Here is a 19,563-nt window from a genome sequence, read left to right as displayed (position 1 = left end):
TCACCAGAAAAAAAAAAAAAAAAATCTGTAATTACGTATGGTGATGGCTTATAACTAAATTCATTGTGGCGATCATTTTGCAGTATCTACAAAGAGCGAATCACGATGCCAAACACCTGAAACTAGAATGTTGCATGATCATTATATCTCAATATGAAATAATAAAATAAATATTCTCCAGAAAAATGACCTCTTAATGGTGCATGTTGAAGATTCTCCGTGACCAAGCACTAATTCCAAGGACGTTGCTCTCAATCCAACCACGCTTCCTGGGGTTCTCCCTTTGGCTTTCAGTTGTTACGGGCTCAGAGACCACACATTCATTGTTAGCCTTGGCCTAAAGAATAAAAGAGAAAGAGGGGCACCTCCCTCACAAAGTTACTTCATACTTCTCAAGGCCAAAGAGAGAGACCTTGGTAAGCCACCAGGAATAAGGCAAACTCAGCCCTGCTTGGAGGCCAAAGGAGAGACATGATGTCACTCAAAGATCCCAGCCAGCCAGGATTTCCTTTCCCAAGAACAAAACCAACCACGCTCACGCAGAGTAGGGGAAGCTTGGTATTTACTTCCCAACCGTCAAGCGAGGACAAAGATCCTGGCCTTCTCATTTCCACATGTAGGATTTCGGTGGCACCGGGGAGCTAACTGAACAAGCTTCCAGTTTCAGACTTTCGGGTCTGCGTCTCCCCCCCTCTCGTTGCTGTCTTTTCATGACGCTCTCTCTCTGGTATAATTTTCAGTGTTTGAATCGCTGCCATCTCGGAGCCTGCTGGACAGCTCAGCAAGGAAGAGATATTAGCCATGCAAACTCATCGCCCTGAACTCCCAGGTCACTGCTTGGGACAGAGTAGGAAGGGGGATTTTGAAGAGGTGGAGCCCAAACAATTAAGGAGAGAAAACAAACCAGGTTGCTGTCACAGAGACCTGGAGAATATGTTTCCAGCCTTTTCTATTCCGAACAGAGAGGACTCTCTGACTTGTTCCCGGCGTAGATCCCGGGATTGGTTCTAAAGCCATTCCAGCCTCACCAGATGGTCTCCTCCTGGGGTTCAGTTTCCGTAAGCGTGAAATGAACTTAGCCTCCCAGGGCTGCTGAGAAGCAGCGGTGAACTGAGACGCAGAAAGTTGCTTAGGATGTTTTGGAGGATTTCCAAACTTCCTATCGAGGGTGTAGACAAGGCAGACAAAGTAAGGTCAGGCGGAAAATGCCACTTTACTGGTTTCACCAAAGCGCCAAGCATTGTGAGCACAGGTATCTGGTTCACACTACCCCATGGCGCCCATATCGCCTGCCATCTCCCACCTGAGCCATGAACCCTGAGCCCTGTGAGAACCCAGACTACATCTAAATTTTGTTCTGATTTCCTTCCATCTGGGATAACTTAGGGATCTGTCCCTGGAAGCAGACAAAAGCAGCAGATCCAGAGTTCCCAGAGGCTGGTCTATGGACCATGTGACACGTAATGAGGTTTTTATTGATTAAGATAAAACGAGTTCAATAAAGACACCGTAATGAATCTTTCATACAGCTCAGTTTCTCTTGAAGAGTTGTCTTTTAAGATTCTTTTTCATGTTTACTTTTATTTTTGAGAGAGAGAGAGAGAGAGAGAGAGAGAGAGAGTGTGAGTAGGGGAGGGGCAGAGAGAGAGGGAGACGCAGAATCCAAAGCAGGCTCCAGGCTCTGAGCCGTCAGCACAGAGCCCGACGCGGAGCTTCGAACTCACGAACCATGAGATCATGACTGAGCTGAAGTTGAACACTCAACCGATTGAGCCACCCAGGTGCCCCGAGTTGTCTTTTTTTTTCTTAACGTTTATTTATCTATTTTGAGAGAGAGAGAGAGAGAACAAGAAAGCTCAAAAGCAGGAAAGGGGCAGAGAGAGAGGGAGAGAGAGAGAATCCCAAGCAGGCTCCACCTGATGTCAGCACAGAGCCTGACGCAGGGCTTGAACTCACTCGTGACCTGAGCAGAAATCAAGAGTCAGACACTTAACCAATTCTCTCTCTGTGTCTCTAAAAACAAAAACAAACAAACAAACAAAAACATTGAAGACAGAGCAACATTTGCTTCTAAATTGGGCATGTTCTAGAAACTAGAGCAAATCCTAATGTGATGAATTGAGAAAAATGGGGATTTTTTTTTAAAGTTAAACGTATTTTTAAATTTATTTTTCTTTCCTTTTTAAGATTTCATCATTTTTAAGTACTCTCTACACCCAATGTGGGGCTCGAACCCATGACCCCTGAGATCAAGAGTCACGTGCTCCAGTGACTGAGCCAGTGAGGCACCCCTAAATACGTTTTATTTTAAAGCATCGTTCTTTATGATGTCTTTGGTGTCTTGAAGCTTTTTATTCTGCTATTATATCATGATAATAGTAGACAGGAGTTGTTTCTTTTTTTCATTTTAGAGATAGCGCACAAGCGGGGGAGAGAAGCAGAGGGAGAAGGAGAATCGCAAGCAGGTTCCATGCTGTTAGTGCAGAGCCCAACGTGGGGCTCGATCGCACAACCCTCAGATCATGACCTGAGCCGAAATCAAGAATGAGATGCTCAATGACTGAGCCAACCAGGCGCCCCGGTAGTTGTTTCTTTTTTTTTTTTTTTTTTTTAATTTTTTTTTTTTCAACGTTTTTTATTTATTTTTGGGACAGAGAGAGACAGAGCATGAACGGGGGAGGGGCAGAGAGAGAGGGAGACACAGAATCGGAAACAGGCTCCAGGCTCCGAGCCATCAGCCCAGAGCCTGACGCGGGGCTCGAACTCACAGACCGCGAGATCGTGACCTGGCTGAAGTCGGACGCTCAACCGACTGCGCCACCCAGGCGCCCCTAGTTGTTTCTTTTTAAAGTCAGGAGTTCACAAAATTTCAAGTTTTGTCCAAAATTAAAAAAAAAACTGAGAATCCACATCATTGTTTCAAACTGACCTAAGACAACGTGGTTATGCACAGTTACGGGGCTCTTTTTTTTTTTCAACTTTTTTTTTTTTTTTAATTTATTTTTGGGACAGAGAGAGACAGAGCATGAACAGGGGAGGGGCAGAGAGGGAGGGAGACACAGAATCGGAAACAGGCTCCAGGCTCTGAGCCATCAGCCCAGAGCCCGACGCAGGGCTCGAACTCACGGACCGCGAGATCGTGACCTGGCTGAAGTCGGACGCTTAACCGACTGCGCCACCCAGGCGCCCCTATGGGGCTCTTTTTGATGGACGTTGATAACCTCCACTAACTAGTTGACATAGAAAAAAGATCTAGGTGGGGGCTCAGTCTGGGTGGCTCAGTCGGTTGGTTGAGTGGCCGACTCTTGTTTTTGGCTTGGGTCATGGTCTCACAGTTTGTGAGTTTGAGCCCCACATCGGGCTCTGTGCTGACAGTGTGGAGCCTGCTTGGATTCCTCTCCCTCTCTCTCTGTCCCTCCCTGCACCCCCCCCCCCCGCAAATAAATAAAATTTAAAAAAGGAGAAGAAAAAAGCTTTATGTTTCCCTCCTGCAATTTCACCATCAGGTTGTATATTACTAAGAGAGCCACAGACCAAATTCTGTCATGATAGGGAAAGATAGGATAAAATAGGCAGAGTGGGAAAGGTTAGGACCTTAGGTCCCTGGGTGGGGAAAAACACATATTTTATTTACTCTTTATTTTCTTAATGTTTGTTTATTTTTGAGGGAGAAAGAGAGAGCGCACCAGCAGGGGAGGGGCAGAGAGAGCTGGAGACACAGAATCCAAAGCAGGCTCCAGGCTCTGAGCTGTCAGCACAGAGCCCGCCGAGGGGCTTGAACCCACAGGCTTCAAAATCATGACCTGAGCTGAAGTCAGACACTTAACCAAGGGAGTCACCCAGGCGCCTGGAAAAACACACATTTGAAAACAACGCTAGGAGCCTCCGGCCACAGCAAACCCCCTGGGGCTTAAGGTTCCTCTTAAGACTGGAACAGACTCCACCTACCCTCCCTCAGGTTCCCCTCAGGAGTCTGACGATCAAGCTACCTAATAAGTAAACCATAACACTTACGTTATACGAGGGACAGCATGGTCACAGTCTGACTCCTCACCCAGCAGAATCGAGCCAATCAGGAACGGACAACCCAGCACCCGGAATTATCAAGCCAATAAAGGTAGGACTTGAGAAGGAGCAAGGGGGAAGGGGAGCGGGGGGGGGGGGGGGGGGGGGGGGGGAGACCAAAACTCTGTAAAACAAAGTCCCTTGCCTATAGTCGGGGGTATTCACCTTTGAATGTCCCCTCTCTGTAAAGAGAGCTTTCATACTATTCTTACTTTCTGATCTAATTATTAATACAATTTCGGCTGCTGCTCATTTTGTGCTCGCCTCTTCATTCTTCGAAGCAGCGAGGCGACAAATCCCAGGTCTTGAGGCAAAAAATCCTGCAACACTGTCACACGCACAAACATTAGCAATTAGATATAGAAACAGCCACACAGGGGCGTCTGGGTGGTTCAGTAGGTTAAGCATCCGACTCTTGAATGCCATTCAGGGCATGATCTCACAGGTCGGTGGGTTCAAGCCTTACATCAGGCTCCGTGCTAAGAGTGCGGAGCCTGCTTCGGATTCTCTCTCCCTCTCTCTCTCTCTCTCTCTCTCTCTCTCTCTCTGCCCTCCCCCGCCTCCCCCAACATAAATAAATAAAGTTAAAAAAAAAATTTTTTGTAACAGCCATACAGCCAATTCCGTGAGCTCAGTGAAGTTGGAGCTCTCCGTCCTTTTCCAGAATTTCTTGCCACTATTGACATTCAGGGTTAGGTCATTCTTGGGGGAGGGGGCTGTCCTGGGCAGCATCTCTGGCCAATATCCATTAGACGCCAGTAGCAACCCTCACACACAACACACACGCACAATTGCGACAACAAAAACATCTCCAGACATTGCAAATGCTTCCCTGCCTCATCCTCCTCACCCCTACCTCCCGTGGTGGGGGAGGGGCAAAATTGTCCCCAGCTGAGAATCCTCACTCGAAAACAAGGCATCTTGCAAGCAAGGTTTGCTCATGATAGATTCATATATTAATTCTTAATCAGAGCCAGGCAACCAGATCCTGTCCAAGCTTCCTAGAGTATAACCAGGGACCTTTCTAGGGCTAGGCAGTGTTCCAAAGGGTGTAGGCTACCCGGGCACGCTCACAGCACGTTCCCTGTACGTCCCTGAGAGGAAAGTGCCAGATCGATATTTCTAACCAATCCACGTATCTTGAACACCACTCATTCCGCCAGTAAAAAACCTTTTCTGACACCAGTTGTTCATATTAGCAAACGCTGGGGTGAAGTTCATCGAGGTGGCCGTAGCAGTCACTTGAGAGGTATGGACTTTTGATTAGAGACTTTCAAATGCTAACTCTTCATACGGAAGCAATTTTAAATAAAGGCAATATAATAAGTCACTCTAACAGCTATTTAGATAACCCAAATCTTAGGGGACCTGGGTGGCTCAGTTGGTGGAGCATCTGACTTTGGTTCAGGTCATGATCTCATGGTGCATGAGTTCGAGCCCCACGTTGGGCTCACGGCTGTCAGCCTGTCAGCACAGAGCCCACTTCAGATCCTCTGTCCTTCTCTCTCTGCGTCTCCCCTGCTTGCGCTCTCCCCAAAACTAAATATTTTTTAAAAAATAAATGTCCCAAATCTTTTATTATCATTATCATTATCATTATCATTATTGGGATGTAACTGATTCACGAAATCCAAAAGGCTGAAAAACCATCACCCCATATCAAACCGCTTCTTTGTGAAAAGCTATTCAGGTGGAAACTAGTCCCTCCGAAGGGACTCTCACACTCAAACTGTTCCTGCATGTGATTTGTAGCCAAATTTTAATGAACACCAATGTCCCCAGCCACTTTTCCCAACTGACGGAAAAGACGGTTTCGAACAGAAGTCAGCCTAGGGTCCATCTTAGGGGTGAATTGCATGATTGCCAACCAGAGTTTGTTTCTCAGGGAGTTTGTGTGTATAAGAATGCACAAGTTGCAATTAATTCCCAGCGAAGTCACTCCTCAAGTTAATTAGAAATGCAAAGTGTGAGTCTAAATGTTATGAGATTATAAAATGGCTTAATAATGGGAACAATGAGATTGAAGCATATGCATTCTGGCCATGTAAATATTTCATAACAGTGCCAATCTGATTTCATTTGCCTAATCATGCCATTGATATGCAGCCACCAGCCTGCAAATAGAAAGGCTGAATTGCAACAGATCACCCTTCTAATGTCATAATTATTAATATTGGAGGAAAATGGAGCTGCTCTACTCCCATGCAGACTGCTGGGCCTTTGGAATTGAGATGGGGGCGGCACTGCAGTGGGAAGAGGAGGAAGGTGATAGGTACACCAGCCCCAACGTCCCTATCCCGCCTGTTGGCCAGAAGTATTTAGGTAAGTAGGCAGCTCAGCAGAGCAGAGTGATAGGAGCAAGCTGGAGAGCAGAGTTGCAGGATGTGAATTACCCAGCCCTTGGTCAAAATCACAATGAAACACACATGGAACTGGAGAAGAGGAAAGAGGAGAGAGTTTTGTGGCAATACGGATTCTGTGTTTGAGACTACAGCCGGGGGCCGGGTAGGGCTGCGGGGCTGGGCGGGGCAGTAGCCTCTGTCCTCTTTGGCTTCTTCTATTGGGTCAGTATCTTCCATATACTTTGTTTTTTGTTTTTTGTTTTAATTTTTTCAACGTTTTTTATTTATTTTTGGGACAGAGAGAGACAGAGCATGAACGGGGGAGGGGCAGAGAGAGAGGGAGACACAGAATCGGAAACAGGCTCCAGGCTCCGAGCCATCAGCCCAGAGCCTGACGCGGGGCTCGAACTCACGGACCGCGAGATCGTGACCTGGCTGAAGTCGGACGCTTAACCGACTGCGCCACCCAGGCGCCCCTCTTCCATATACTTTGTGCACGAATCTTTGATGTGCACAGAATCTGACTCCCCGCCCCCCCCCCCCCCGATCGACATTTGAGAGCTGCTTTCCCTCCATTTCCAGTTGAACTGCTTTGGGACACTTCTCCTGTCATCAACTCTTGCCCCGGGTGTATCCAGCCTGTCCACTTTAACCATAAGGGGTAAAGGGTGTCTACTCTGGATACTCTGATTCCTCTGTGGGATTTAGTACAGTGGGGCGGGTATGGCGACTGGACGGACTCCATCAGCAGTGACATGAACTTGTTTAGGCAGCACGGCCTAGGGAAAGAATGCTAGATAGTAACTAGCGAGAGAAATAGTGAGATGCAGGTTTGAATCCCAGCCCTGCACTTAACTTGGGTAAGTCACCTAACCTCTCCTCCCCAGTCTCAGTTTCCCCATTTGTAAAATGGGGGTCGTGGGGTACCCGAGTGGCTCAGTCAGCGAAGTGTCCAACTTTGGTTAGGCCATGATCTCACGGTTCGTGGGTTCGAGCCCCGCGTCGGGCTCTGTACTGACAGCTCGGAGCCCGGAGCCTGCTTCCGATTCTGTGTCTCCCTCTCTCTCTGCCCCTCCCCTGCTTGCGCTCGGTCTCTCTTTCTCTCTCAAAAATAAATAAACATTAAAATTTTTTTAAATGAGGATCATGATGCCTGGCTCCCAGTTCTGTTGTGGAGGGTTGTTCAAGAAAAAGAATGTGACAACACTATGTGTGTAGTTACATAATGCCTTGTTTTAAAAAGGATCTGCAGCAGCCAGAGCCTTTGTAATACGATGTCAAATGCTACGCAGAAGTTCAGAATGAACATTCTCAGCCTTAAGTTTCTCTGCTTCCTTCTGCTCCCAGCAGGTGTCTCAGGTCTAGGCACACAGGTCATTCCCTGGAAACAGGCACCAGACAAGCTTCCTTTTAGAAAGTGGTCCTTACCCCCCAGCACTTCTTGTCCGTCAGATTCGCAGACATTGGCAGAGGAGTCTACTAAATCTAGGCAGCACATTTTGGGGGTGCCTTTTACAAACTGAGCAAATTACTGAACTTCTCAAAACCTCAGTAGCTTCATCTGTGAAACGGAGAAAGTAATAGGTCTTGCCACACGGGCTTACCGTGAAGATCGAGAGAACACCAACGGAAAGCGTTTAGTGTGCTGCCCAACTCACAGAAAGCACTCTGTGTAATCTATTACCATGCTTACTTTTTATTATTTTATTATTATATAATAAATAATAATTATATTATATAATTATAAATACGTAATACTAACAGTATTGCTAATTATTTATCACTGTTAATTGTAATGAGTAGAGATGTAACCGTGGGCTCTAAGAAACCCAGAAAGCTAGAGATGTTGCCACAAATATAACTCTTGATTACCTCCTTTCTGGCAGACTGCTTAAAGAACTGTAGATTATTGCCATACGTGCACAGCATGCAGGACCTGTGAAACGTGTGCTGTGGACATAGTTGTTGGGGCACCTGGGTGGCTTAAGTCAGTTACGTGTCTGACCCTTGATTTCAGCGCAGGTGATGGTCTCAAGGTTCGTGAGATTGAGCCCTGCATTGGGCTCCACGCTGGGCATGCAGTCTGTCTTAGATTCTCCCTCTCCCTCTGTTCTTCCCCTGCTCTTAATCTCTCTCTCTCAAAAAAGAAACAAAGGAAGGAAGGAAGGAAGGAAGGAAGGAAGGAAGGAAGGAAGGAAGGAAGGGAAAGAAAGAGAGGGAGGGAGGGAGAAAGAAAGAAAGAGAAAGAAAGAAAGAAAGAAAGAAAAGAAAGAAAGAAAGAAAGAAAGAAAGAAAGAAAGAAAGAAAGAAAGAAAGATGGATGAAGGAAGGAAGAAAGAAATGAAGGAAGAGAGAAAGTTGGCACTAAATATGTGCCAGGGGTGGGAGGGAGGGGAGGGTGGGTGATGGGCATTGAGGAGGGCACCTTTTGGGAGGAGCACTGGGTGTTGTATGGAAACCAATTTGACAATAAACTTCATATATTGAAAAAAGAAAAAAAAAATGCGTGCCAGACACTGGCTAAGCACTTTACACATAACTCATTTAGTTCATACAATAGCTCTCATGAAGTGGTACTTAACATTCTCCCCATCTTACAGATGAAAAAACTGAGGCAAAGGAAGGCGTACAACTTGTCCGAGAGTCACGGAGACAATAAACCGCAGAGCTGGCATCAAAACCATGCCATTGGCTTCAGCATCCATGCATGCCTTTACAGTGTGGACGAACCATTGTGCTGTTTCCTTACCATTAAAGGAATCCACAGGAAAGGAGAAATTCCGGGTCCCCTCCGCTCGCTCCTCCCGCCTTGGGAGCTAAGGGCCTACAGTGGTGGACCCGGAGGGTTTGCCTGCTACACACCCAGTGGTTTTTTATTGTTTTACCCTGAATGCCTTTAGGCAGAAATGCGTGCTCTTCCGGCTGAGACAGGCTGGGCCGCTCGTTATTGGATTGTACCTCTGTTATTTGTTGGTTTGACCTGCCTGGCCCACGTGGGCATTTGAGCATGCAGCCCTGTGCTCTAGGAAACAGAATGACTGGAATCTGACGTTTGGATTCATACCCAAGCAGTTTTACTCCAGCAAGAGACGTGTTGGGCTTTGCCAGTAGGGTTGACATGAGGAGAAGCTGTATTAGAGGAAAACAATTTCTTCTTCTCAGTCCCCATTCAAGGCAGCACCCTGAGACGGAGACGTTGCCAGAAGCCACAGAGTGAGGGGCCCGCTCGCCTTACTCGGGGGTTTGGGCTTTGGGTTTCAAACCGTTGCCTTCGCCGATCTTGATTCTTTGTGCATCCGGCTTCCCCATTAGACCAGGGCTCCCTAGAAAGACGCTGCTTTTCTTGCCTCGGCATCTCCTCTGCAGCCAGGTCAGCGCTCTGCATTCAGGGACCTGCCCATACCTGATGCTCATCAAGGCTCTCCCAGCAGACCACTAGGAGCTCCCGAAGATGGAGGCTTGGTTATGTCTCAGCGGCAGCGGCTGGAACCGGAGTCTTTGCTCCAACGGTGCACCTGACGACTGGGCTCGCCCAGGACAGCAGCGGGCCAGCCGAGGCGAGAAACAGCAGCAGAGTGGCCGTGAGCGCAGAAGCAGGAGCAGGAATGTCAAGGCCCAAATCTTGGTTTCCCTTCCAACCAGTTGCGTGACCCGGGCAGGTACGTAACCTCTTGGTGCCTCCGTTTTCCTCAATGTCAAGTGGAAACGAATGAGAACACCTAACTTACAGAGTTGTGATGATTACATCTGTTGATCCATACAACGCATTTACGATACTGCCTGGTGCATAATAAGCGCTCAAGAAAGAGTCTTTTCATTCTTCGTCACTGAATATAAACCAGCCACCTAGGTATCTAGGTGGCTCCTGTGTGGCTGACCTCTGACCCCTTGGCCCCATCACCCTCTCTCTCAGTTGCCGCCTCCTAGGCTGGAGACAAAGGAAGCACAGAGCCCCGTCCCTCCCACCCTCCCTCCCTCTCTCCTCTGGGGGCTACGATCAACAAATGATCACAGCACAGGTTCGACCCAATTAGGACAAGACCCCCAAAGCAGATGCTGCTTATGTGCAGAAGAGAGAGTAAAAGAATGGACTCCAGAAGGCTTGGGACCCACTCATAGAGGATGCTAATTGGTTTCTTGCTGGTAATTTTTCACCCCTAAGTGAACAAGAAAGAGGGCGTCTCAGAGGCTCATCTGCTTTGCAGGTGATCAGGCAAATGAATATCTGTGTCCGAGGAGAGTTGAAGATTGTCTTTTTTTCCCCTCTCTCCAAAGGGAACATAATCTCATTTGTCCCAAGCAAAGATTTAATTCCTGGCAGGTCTGCTGAGCTGGCAAGGGATAAAGGTCACCTCCAAAACTGCCTCCAGGCTCTGACTCTTGCAGACTCTTGGGAAGTCCTAGCGCCATAGGGCTTGGGTCGAGTTAATAAGTCATTTTATCATCAAGGAGTTTGCAGAGAAGAATGAGGATGACACAGTAGCTTCAGGGACTATGAAGAGCTTGGCTGTCAGGGGGAGGGATGGGGCTGAGCAAGAGACAAGTATCTATAAGAATCATTTCCCTCGAGGGGCGCCTGGTGGCTCAGGCGGTTAAGCGTCCCGCTCTCGATTTCAGCTCAGGTCATGATCTCATGGTGAGATCAAGCCCTGAATCGGGCTCCATTCTGTCAACAGGGAGCCTGCTTGGGATTCTCTCTACCTCTCTCTCTCTGCCCCCTTCTCGCTCACTCTCTCTCTCTCTCTCAAAAATACATAAATAGGGGCACCTGGGTGGTCGGTCGGTTGAGCATCCGACTTTGGTTCAGGTCATGATCTCTGAGTTCGTGAGTTCAAGCCCCACATCAGGCTCGCTTTGTCAGCACAGAGCCGGCTTTGGATCCTTTGTCCCCTCTCTCTGCTCCTGCCCTGCTTGCATGCTCTCTCTCTCCCTCTCTCAAAAATAAATAAAACATTTTTGAAAATGTTTAAAAATAAATAAATAAACGTGAAACAAAACAGAATCACTTCCTTTTCGAACACTTTCTGTGCCTTGCATGTATGTCTATTATTGCAATGTCTTGATGAACTGGATGAACCCAATGACATGACTGTGACCTTGAGGGGAGTGGCTTAGTCTTAAACAAACACCAGTCACTCACTGTATGTCAGGCACTGTGCTATTTGCTTAACCTGCATTAACTCATCAACTCCTCAGGCAGGGGTTGCATACAGATGGAACTAGGAAGCCTGATAGAGTCCCGCATATCTGTTCTCCTGGAATCTCCAAACCCTAACACCGTATGGCCTTAAGGTATTCTATTGACCTAAACCCACGTTGCAAAGAAAACTGCTGGTGGTGCCGTGAGTGTATAATACTAAGTGCTCCATAAACATCTGCTCTCTCGAATTGACTAGCCAGGGGCACCCGGGTGGCTCAGTCAGTTGAGCGTCCGACTTCGGCTCAGGTCACGATCTCGCAGTTCGTGGGTTCGAGCCCTGCGTCGGGCTCAGTGTGGACAGCTCAGAGCCTGGAGCCTGCTTCGGATTCTGTGTCTCCCTCTCTCTCAGCTCCTGCCCCGCGCACAGCGCGCGCGCGCGCACACACACACACACACACACACACACACACAATGTCTCTCTCTCTCTCTCTTTCTCTATCAAAAATAAACGATAAACATAAAAAATAAAAAGAATCGGCTAGTCATACACTCGGCCAAGATGACTAGCGTGAAGCTGTGCTCCTGAAACAGGCTGTTACCCACCTGGAGATAACTCTAAGGAGTGGGAGAAAACCATCCACACTAGCTGCCTCACCCGCTGCAAAGTGATCTCCGAGCTTTATCCTGGGACAGCTGAGTCTACTCCAACATCGTCCCTCCTGTCCGTCCACTCTTGTTACTGCCTCCGTTCCATTACTGGGTACCTCTCCCCCAGTTGGCAAATCGATGACACTTGTCACCTCCCACCTTTCTAAAATCCAAACCACTCTTACATCCTGTTAATCTTTCCAAAATACAATTTCAATCAAACTGAAAATCTGCATTACCCAGTGCCTTCCAAATCCGGTCACATCCTCAGCCTTCTGGGCCCTCCATACTGCCTTGCCCCATTCCTTGTTTCCCTCTGCCCGGCATGCTGACTACTCCCCCTGCTCAAACAGGCCGTTGCATATTCACGTCCTAGCTCAGAGCTGTCCAGCCTACCGTGCCTGGCTTTAGGCATATCTGCGGCTCAGAAGAACAGAACAGGAGGAGTCAAACACATCTGAGATTTAAATTCCTGTCCTGTCACTGATGTTTGCATGAACTTGACCAACGTATTCAGTCTCTCTGTCTTGGATGCCTCATCAGTAAAAGAAAAATAATTCCAACCACGTTGCAGGGTTGTTGAGAGATAAGAGTTAACTCACTTGGCCAGTTCGGCTAGTATTTGTTGACCAGGCATCACTGTGTGTCCCGGAGATACAGCAATGGACAAAATACGGAGCTTGCCTCCAACAGAAGGTGGAAAGGACACATGAATAAAAAAAACCCGAATGCATGTAAAGCGCTCAAGGCGTGCCTAGCACACAGCTGTCTCTCAATAAATAGTAACCGTTTTCCCTTTCTTTTCTTTTGTTAATATATATTTTTTTGAAGTTTATTTATCGTTTTGAAAGAGATAAAGAGTGAGCAGAGGAGGGGCAGAGAGGGAGAGGGAGAGAGAGAGTGCGGAGCTCAGACTCACAAACCGTGAGATCATGACCTGAGCTGAAACCGGGAGTCGGGCACTTAACCGACTGAGCCACCCAGGCGCCCTGGTACCGGCTTTTCTTTTCAAATATTTCAAAAGGCCTGATAACAGATGTACATTTTTCTACCCGACATAACGCAGGATTTCAACTGTTAAACTCAGAGACTTCCCCGAAGGAAGGGCAGTATCTTATCTATCAGTCTACTGTGAATGTATTACAAGTACCCAGCACACAAAGAAGGTGCTAAATATTGGCTTGCTGAATAAACGTTGGCTAATTTGTGATGATCAGGAGCTTTAATCGGCAGTTTTGTGGGGGTTTTTTATACTAAACGTTTATTTATTTTTGAGGGAGAAAAAAGAGAGTGAGCACGAGCTGAGGAGGGGCCGAGAGAGGGGGGACAATGGATTCGAAGGGGCTTTGCGCTGTCAGTCTGACGCGGGGCTCAAACTCATGAACCAGGAGATCATGACCTGAGCCGAAGTTGGACCCTTAACCAACCGAGTCACCCAGGCGCCCCTTAATCGACGGTTTTGTTGACTTCCTAATTATAAATAGGAAAATGTATTACTCGGTAAGTCCACTTGGAGAGGCAAAATCTTTCAAGTGTGGGGCCATTGCCAAGAGGAAAGGTGTAGGCCTCACAAGCAGAGCCCCCTGAAAGCCCTTCTCAGCTACCTTCATTTACTGATATCCTCTCCTCCCTTCAAGACCCTTTCCTCCTTATCCATGATGCTTTTTCAGATTCCTTCCACCATATGCTCCCCGTGATGAACCTCCAAAGCTCACTGCACCTCTCTTCAACACATAAGCCTCAGAGCAGGATCATCTGAGGGTTAGTTTTGTGCACCTCCATGGAGACCACAAACTCTTTGAAGACCTCTAACAGCTTTCACCCCAAAGCGACTAGAAAAATATCTTGCTTTTAAAAGATACACTGTCGGGGAGCCTGGGTAGCTCAGTCGGTTGGGCGTCCGACTTCGGCTCAGGTCATGATCTCGCAGTCCGTGAGTTCAAGCCCCGCATCGGGCTCTGTGCTGACAGCTCAGAGCCTGGAGCCTGCTTCGGATTCTGTGTCTCCCTCTCTCTCTGCCCCTCCGCTGCTCGCACTCTGTCTCTCTCTCTCAAAAATAAAATAAGAACATAAAAAAAAAAAAAAATACACTGTCATTGTCACATGGTCCTGATTGGCCCAATCTCTTCTCTACCTCCAAAGCCGCTCCCCCTCCCCCTCCTCCAGCCCAGACCTTTCTCTTCTTGCAGAACCAGACTAGCCAGACTGCATAGAACAGTCTTAATGCTTCAACAAAGGGGGCAACCGCTTAGGCAAAGTACCTGCAAAATAATACGTAGTTCAGGATGTGGCTACTGAGTCAGACTAACAAGGTTCCAACGTTGACTCCAAAGGCATCTCTCACCATGATCTTGGGCAATTTACTTTACTTCTCTGGGCCTCGGTGTCTCCACCTGTAAAATGGGAAGAAGAAACAGTAGCCTTTATTTTACTGGGTGGTTTGAAGGAGTAAAGGAGATCACACGAAAACTTCTTACCAGGCACGGTGCCTGGTATGTTGTAAGCACTCAAGAAATGTTAGCTGTAACTCAAGAGCATCAAAAAAAGCCACAAACCCCAAGTGTCATTCACCACCCAGCTTGCTGGTACCTAAACTACACGGTCAAGAGTGGGAGCTGAGAGCCGGGCTACTTTGGTTCCAAAACTGCCCCGCCACTTACCAGCAGCAAAGCTTTGGGTGAGTCCCTAAAGCTGAGATTCTATTTCCTCATCTTCAAAACGGGGATGATGCTGATTATGTCATTTCCTCTTCAGGACATTGTGACGAGCAAGTAAGCGAATGCAACCGAAACCGTCTCGGATGGTTCTGCCATGCCGTAAATGCTCGATAAATATTAGAATTAATGGTACAGGGGCGCCTGGGTGGTTCAGTCAGTTAAGCGTCGGACCCTTGGTTTCCACTCAGCTCATGATCTCAAGGTTCCTGAGTTCGAGCCCCGCGTCGGGCTCAGGGCTGCTGGTGCAGAGCCTGCTTGGGATTCTCTCTCTCCCTCTCTCTCTGCACCTCCTCCCCCCGCCCCGAATAAATAAATAAACTTAAAAAAAAAAAAAAAAAGAATTAATGGTAGAGCCACCCGTTCCGTCCCATTGCGGAAGTCTGTCCATTTGTCCACACCAAGGCAGAGACAACTGATTCGTTCCGTTCTTCCATTTCACCCACCGTGAGGATGACTCTTGAATTCCACCCTGTGAGATACACGTGGCAGGAGACCGAGAGCAAAGGTGACTAAGGCCGAATTCCTGTCCTCCAGGAACATGTGATGTGGCCACCACGGGTAATAATTCGGTAGCAACTTGGAGTTTGCCAAGCGCTCTCATCATCTACCCTTCCGTGCTTGTTCACAACTCTGGAAGGGGTTGTGAGTCCATTTTGTCACTGAGGAAACCGGTTTGTTCAGGGTGAGTGACTCACAAAGGTCACACAGCTAGAGGGTGGCTGAGCCAGGATTGGAACACGTGCCCTCCCCGTGTTTGCAGCCCCCAGAGGATGGACTTTGACAGGTGGCAGGGGACGAAGGACTTGGGATTCCTGTGGAAGCTCAGAGGCAGCTCAGAGAGGAGAGCAAGGGGACAACAGGATGCTGTCCCCTACTTGTCTGCCAGCAATGGGAGCTAAGTGACTGTTTACATACAAATGGCCTCCAGGCAGATGCTGGAGGAGCGGGGGGGGGGGGGGGGGGGGGGGGGGGGGGGGAGAGGCCTTGCCCGGGGGACCCCCCTCCTTTGATTAGCCGCGTCCCCTCCTTCCCTTCCCCCCATTCCAGTTTTGTCAAAGGGCAATTAAGCCCCTCTCTCCTGTCTGAGGAGGCTGCCTTTGTCATTCGGGTCTGCATCCTCCTCCTTGTTTAGCAGCTAATGAGGCCTCCCCTAATTAGAGTTTTACAGTCACCTACAATTAGGCCCCTTGAATGCTTTTGAATAGGATACTTTTAACCTATTTCACTTTGTAATTGGGGCATCCATCCAGGTGTACGCACATTGGAAGCAGGCACCGGTGAGGGTAGAGGATAAAGGGACTAGGTCAAAGGCACATGATGCATATGCACATGTTCACATACATATACATACATATATACTCATATGCATGGACACATATACACATACGCGCATATACACACATGCATGTACACACATACCTATATAAACATATGCATATACATACACACAGACACGTGCACATACACGTATATACACGTATGCATGTACACACATAAATATGTACATATGCAAATATATACACATAGACATGTATGCATATACACATATATACGTATGCATGTGCACACATACATATATATGCATATAGATACACCTAGACACATATGCATATACATATATATGTACGCATGTGCACACATACAGAAGCACGTACACACATACATATATACACATATGCATGTACACACAGACACATGTGCATATACACGTACATACATGAATGCATGTACATACATATACACGCAAGCATATATACATATAGACACATATGCATATACATATATACACGTATGCATGTACACACATACATAAACATATGCATATACATACACACAGACACGTGCACATACACGTATATACACATATGCATGTACACACATATATACATATATGCAAATATATACACATAGACATGTATGCATATACATATATATGCATGTGCACACACATATACACATATGCATGTACACACATATATATGCATATAGATACACCTAGACACATATGCATATACATATATATGTATGCATGTGCACACATACATACATACACGTGTGTACATACACAGACACATGTGCATATACACATATACATGTGTGCATGTACACATGCATATACAGATACATGTGCATATACACATATACATATATGCATGTGTACACATACATATATACACATACGCACACACATATATACATACACGACCATGTCACAAACAGGACTGCAGGCTTGTCGGTTGTGTCCATGGGGATGTCTGAGCACAGAGATGCACGGCTTCCCTTGTGAGCATACCAGGGCTCTGGGGTTGCAAGGGAGAACATTTGGCCGTGTGTTTACTGTTCAGAGTGTACATGTGGAAGGAAGGTGTGGGGGGGGGGGGTGCAGAGAGTTCTAGCTGTGTGTGACTGTGTTAAGGGAAGGGAGTAGGAAAGCAGGAAATGGTTGGTGAGTGCCTACTATCTCTTTCCAAGAAAGGACTTTATTTTTAATAGATAATACATGTGCATGGATTCAAAAGGCACAAAAGATGAAAAGAGAGAGATCTCCCTCCCACCCTTGCCTCCAAAGAGCCAGTTCTCTTCCCAAAAGGCAATCTTCTACCAGAGACATGCTGCGCCTATACAGTATATATTTACAAATATCCTTTTTGTAACAGAGTAAGAGTTTAATATATACATTGTTCTGAACCTTCCTCTTTCCATTTAAAAATAGATGTTGTCTGTTATTGTGATTCTGGGCAGTGTTCCCCATCTCTATAGAGGTTTTTTCTATAGATATATTTAATGACTATGTGTTATCTTTTTTCAAACCATTATCCTTTAATTAACAGTATTCTTGTGAAATAAATGTTTCTTCCCATTTTTTAAAAGTTTATTTATTTTGAGGGGGGGGGGAGCAGGGGAGGGGCAGAGAGAGGAGGGGAGAGAGAATCCCAACCAGACTCTGCACTGCCCGCAGAGAGCCCAGTGTGGGGCTCAACCTCGCAAACCATGAGATCATGACCTGAGCCGAAACCCAGAGTCAGACGCTTAACTGAATGAACCACCTAGGTGCCCCTTAGCATTTTATTCTTTAATTTTTTCCAAATTTTTATTTAAATTCTAGTTAGTTAACATATAGTGTAATATTGGTTTTAGGAATAGAATTCAGAGATTCGTCACTTACATATAACACCCAGTACTCATCACAACAAGTATCCTCCTTAATGCCCATCACCCATTTAGCCCACCCCTCATCCACCTCCCTCCATCAACCCTCAGTTCGTTCTCTACCAATAAGAGTCTTGGATGCCCGGGGGCGCTTGGGTGGTTCAGTCGGTTAAGCGTCCGACTTCAGCTCAGGTCATGATCTCACGGTTCGTGGGTTTGAGCCCCGTGTCAGGCCCTGTGCTGACAGTTCAGAGCCTGGAGCCTGTTTCAGATTCTGTGTCTCCCTTTCTCTCTCTGCCCCTCCCTGGCTCACACTGTCTCTCAAAAATAAAGAAACATAAAAAAAAATTTTTTTCAAGAGTCTTGGGATGCCTGGGTGGCTCAGTCAGTTAAGCATACAACTTTGGCTAAGGTCATGAGCTCATGGCTCATGGGTTCGAGTCCTGCATTGGGCTCTGTGTTGACAGCTCAGAGACTGTAGCCTGCTTCAGAGTCTGTGTCTCCCTCTCTCTCTACCCTTCCCCTGCTTGTGCTGTGCCTCTTTATCCCAAAAATGAATAAACATTAAAAAAATTTTTTTTTACAAAAAGAGTCTCTTATGGCTTGCCTCCCTCCCTTTTTCCCTTTCCATATATGCATCTATTTTGTTTCCTAAATTCCACAAATCATATGGTGTTTGCCCTTCTCTGACTTATTTTACTTAGCATAATACAGTCTAGCCCCACCCATGTCATTGCAAATGGCGAGATTTCATTCTTTTTGATGGCTGAGTAATTTTCCGTTGTATATGTATGCCACATCTTCTTTATCCATTCCTCAGTCGTGGGATACCTGGGCTCTTTCTGTCGTTTGGCCATTGTTGATAATGCTGCTATAAACGTTGGGGTGCATGTGCCCCTTCAAATCTGTATTTTTACATCCTTTGGGTAAATACCTAATAGCGCCATTGCTGGGTCGTAGGGCAGTTCTATTTTTAACTTCTTGAGGAATCTCCACACCGTGCTGCAGAGCGGCCGCCCCAGTTTGCATTCCCACCAGCAGTGCAAAAGAGATCCTCTTTCTCCGCATCCTCTCCAACATCTGTTGTTGCCTGAGTCGTTCATGTTAGCCATTCGGACCGGTGTGAGGTGGTATCTCATTGTGGTTTTGATGTGTGTTTCCCTGAGGATGAGTGATGTGGAGCATCTTTTCATGTGTCGGTTGGCCATCTGGATTAGACATGGTTTTAGATGCTACTCTTAGCACATCATAGTAGGGGCTTGACCAGTGCCTGCTAAATGAATGGTATTAAACGGCCAACCAGAATAATGAAAAAGAAAAAGACATATAATACCAAGTGTTTGGGAGGATGGACAGCAATCTTCATATTCTGCCGGCCCCAATGACCTTTGCTCTCTACTGTCTTCCCATCATTATCTTAGGTTGCATGGCAAGAGGGCTTTTGTAGATGTAACTAAGGTTACTGACCAGTTGACCTTAAGATAGGGAGATGATCTGGGTG

Source organism: Panthera pardus, unplaced genomic scaffold (assembly GCF_024362965.1).
Source record: "Panthera pardus isolate Hobbes unplaced genomic scaffold, ASM2436296v1 HiC_scaffold_12, whole genome shotgun sequence".
Lineage (NCBI taxonomy): Eukaryota > Metazoa > Chordata > Mammalia > Carnivora > Felidae > Panthera > Panthera pardus.
Note: the sequence above shows the minus strand (reverse complement) of the source record.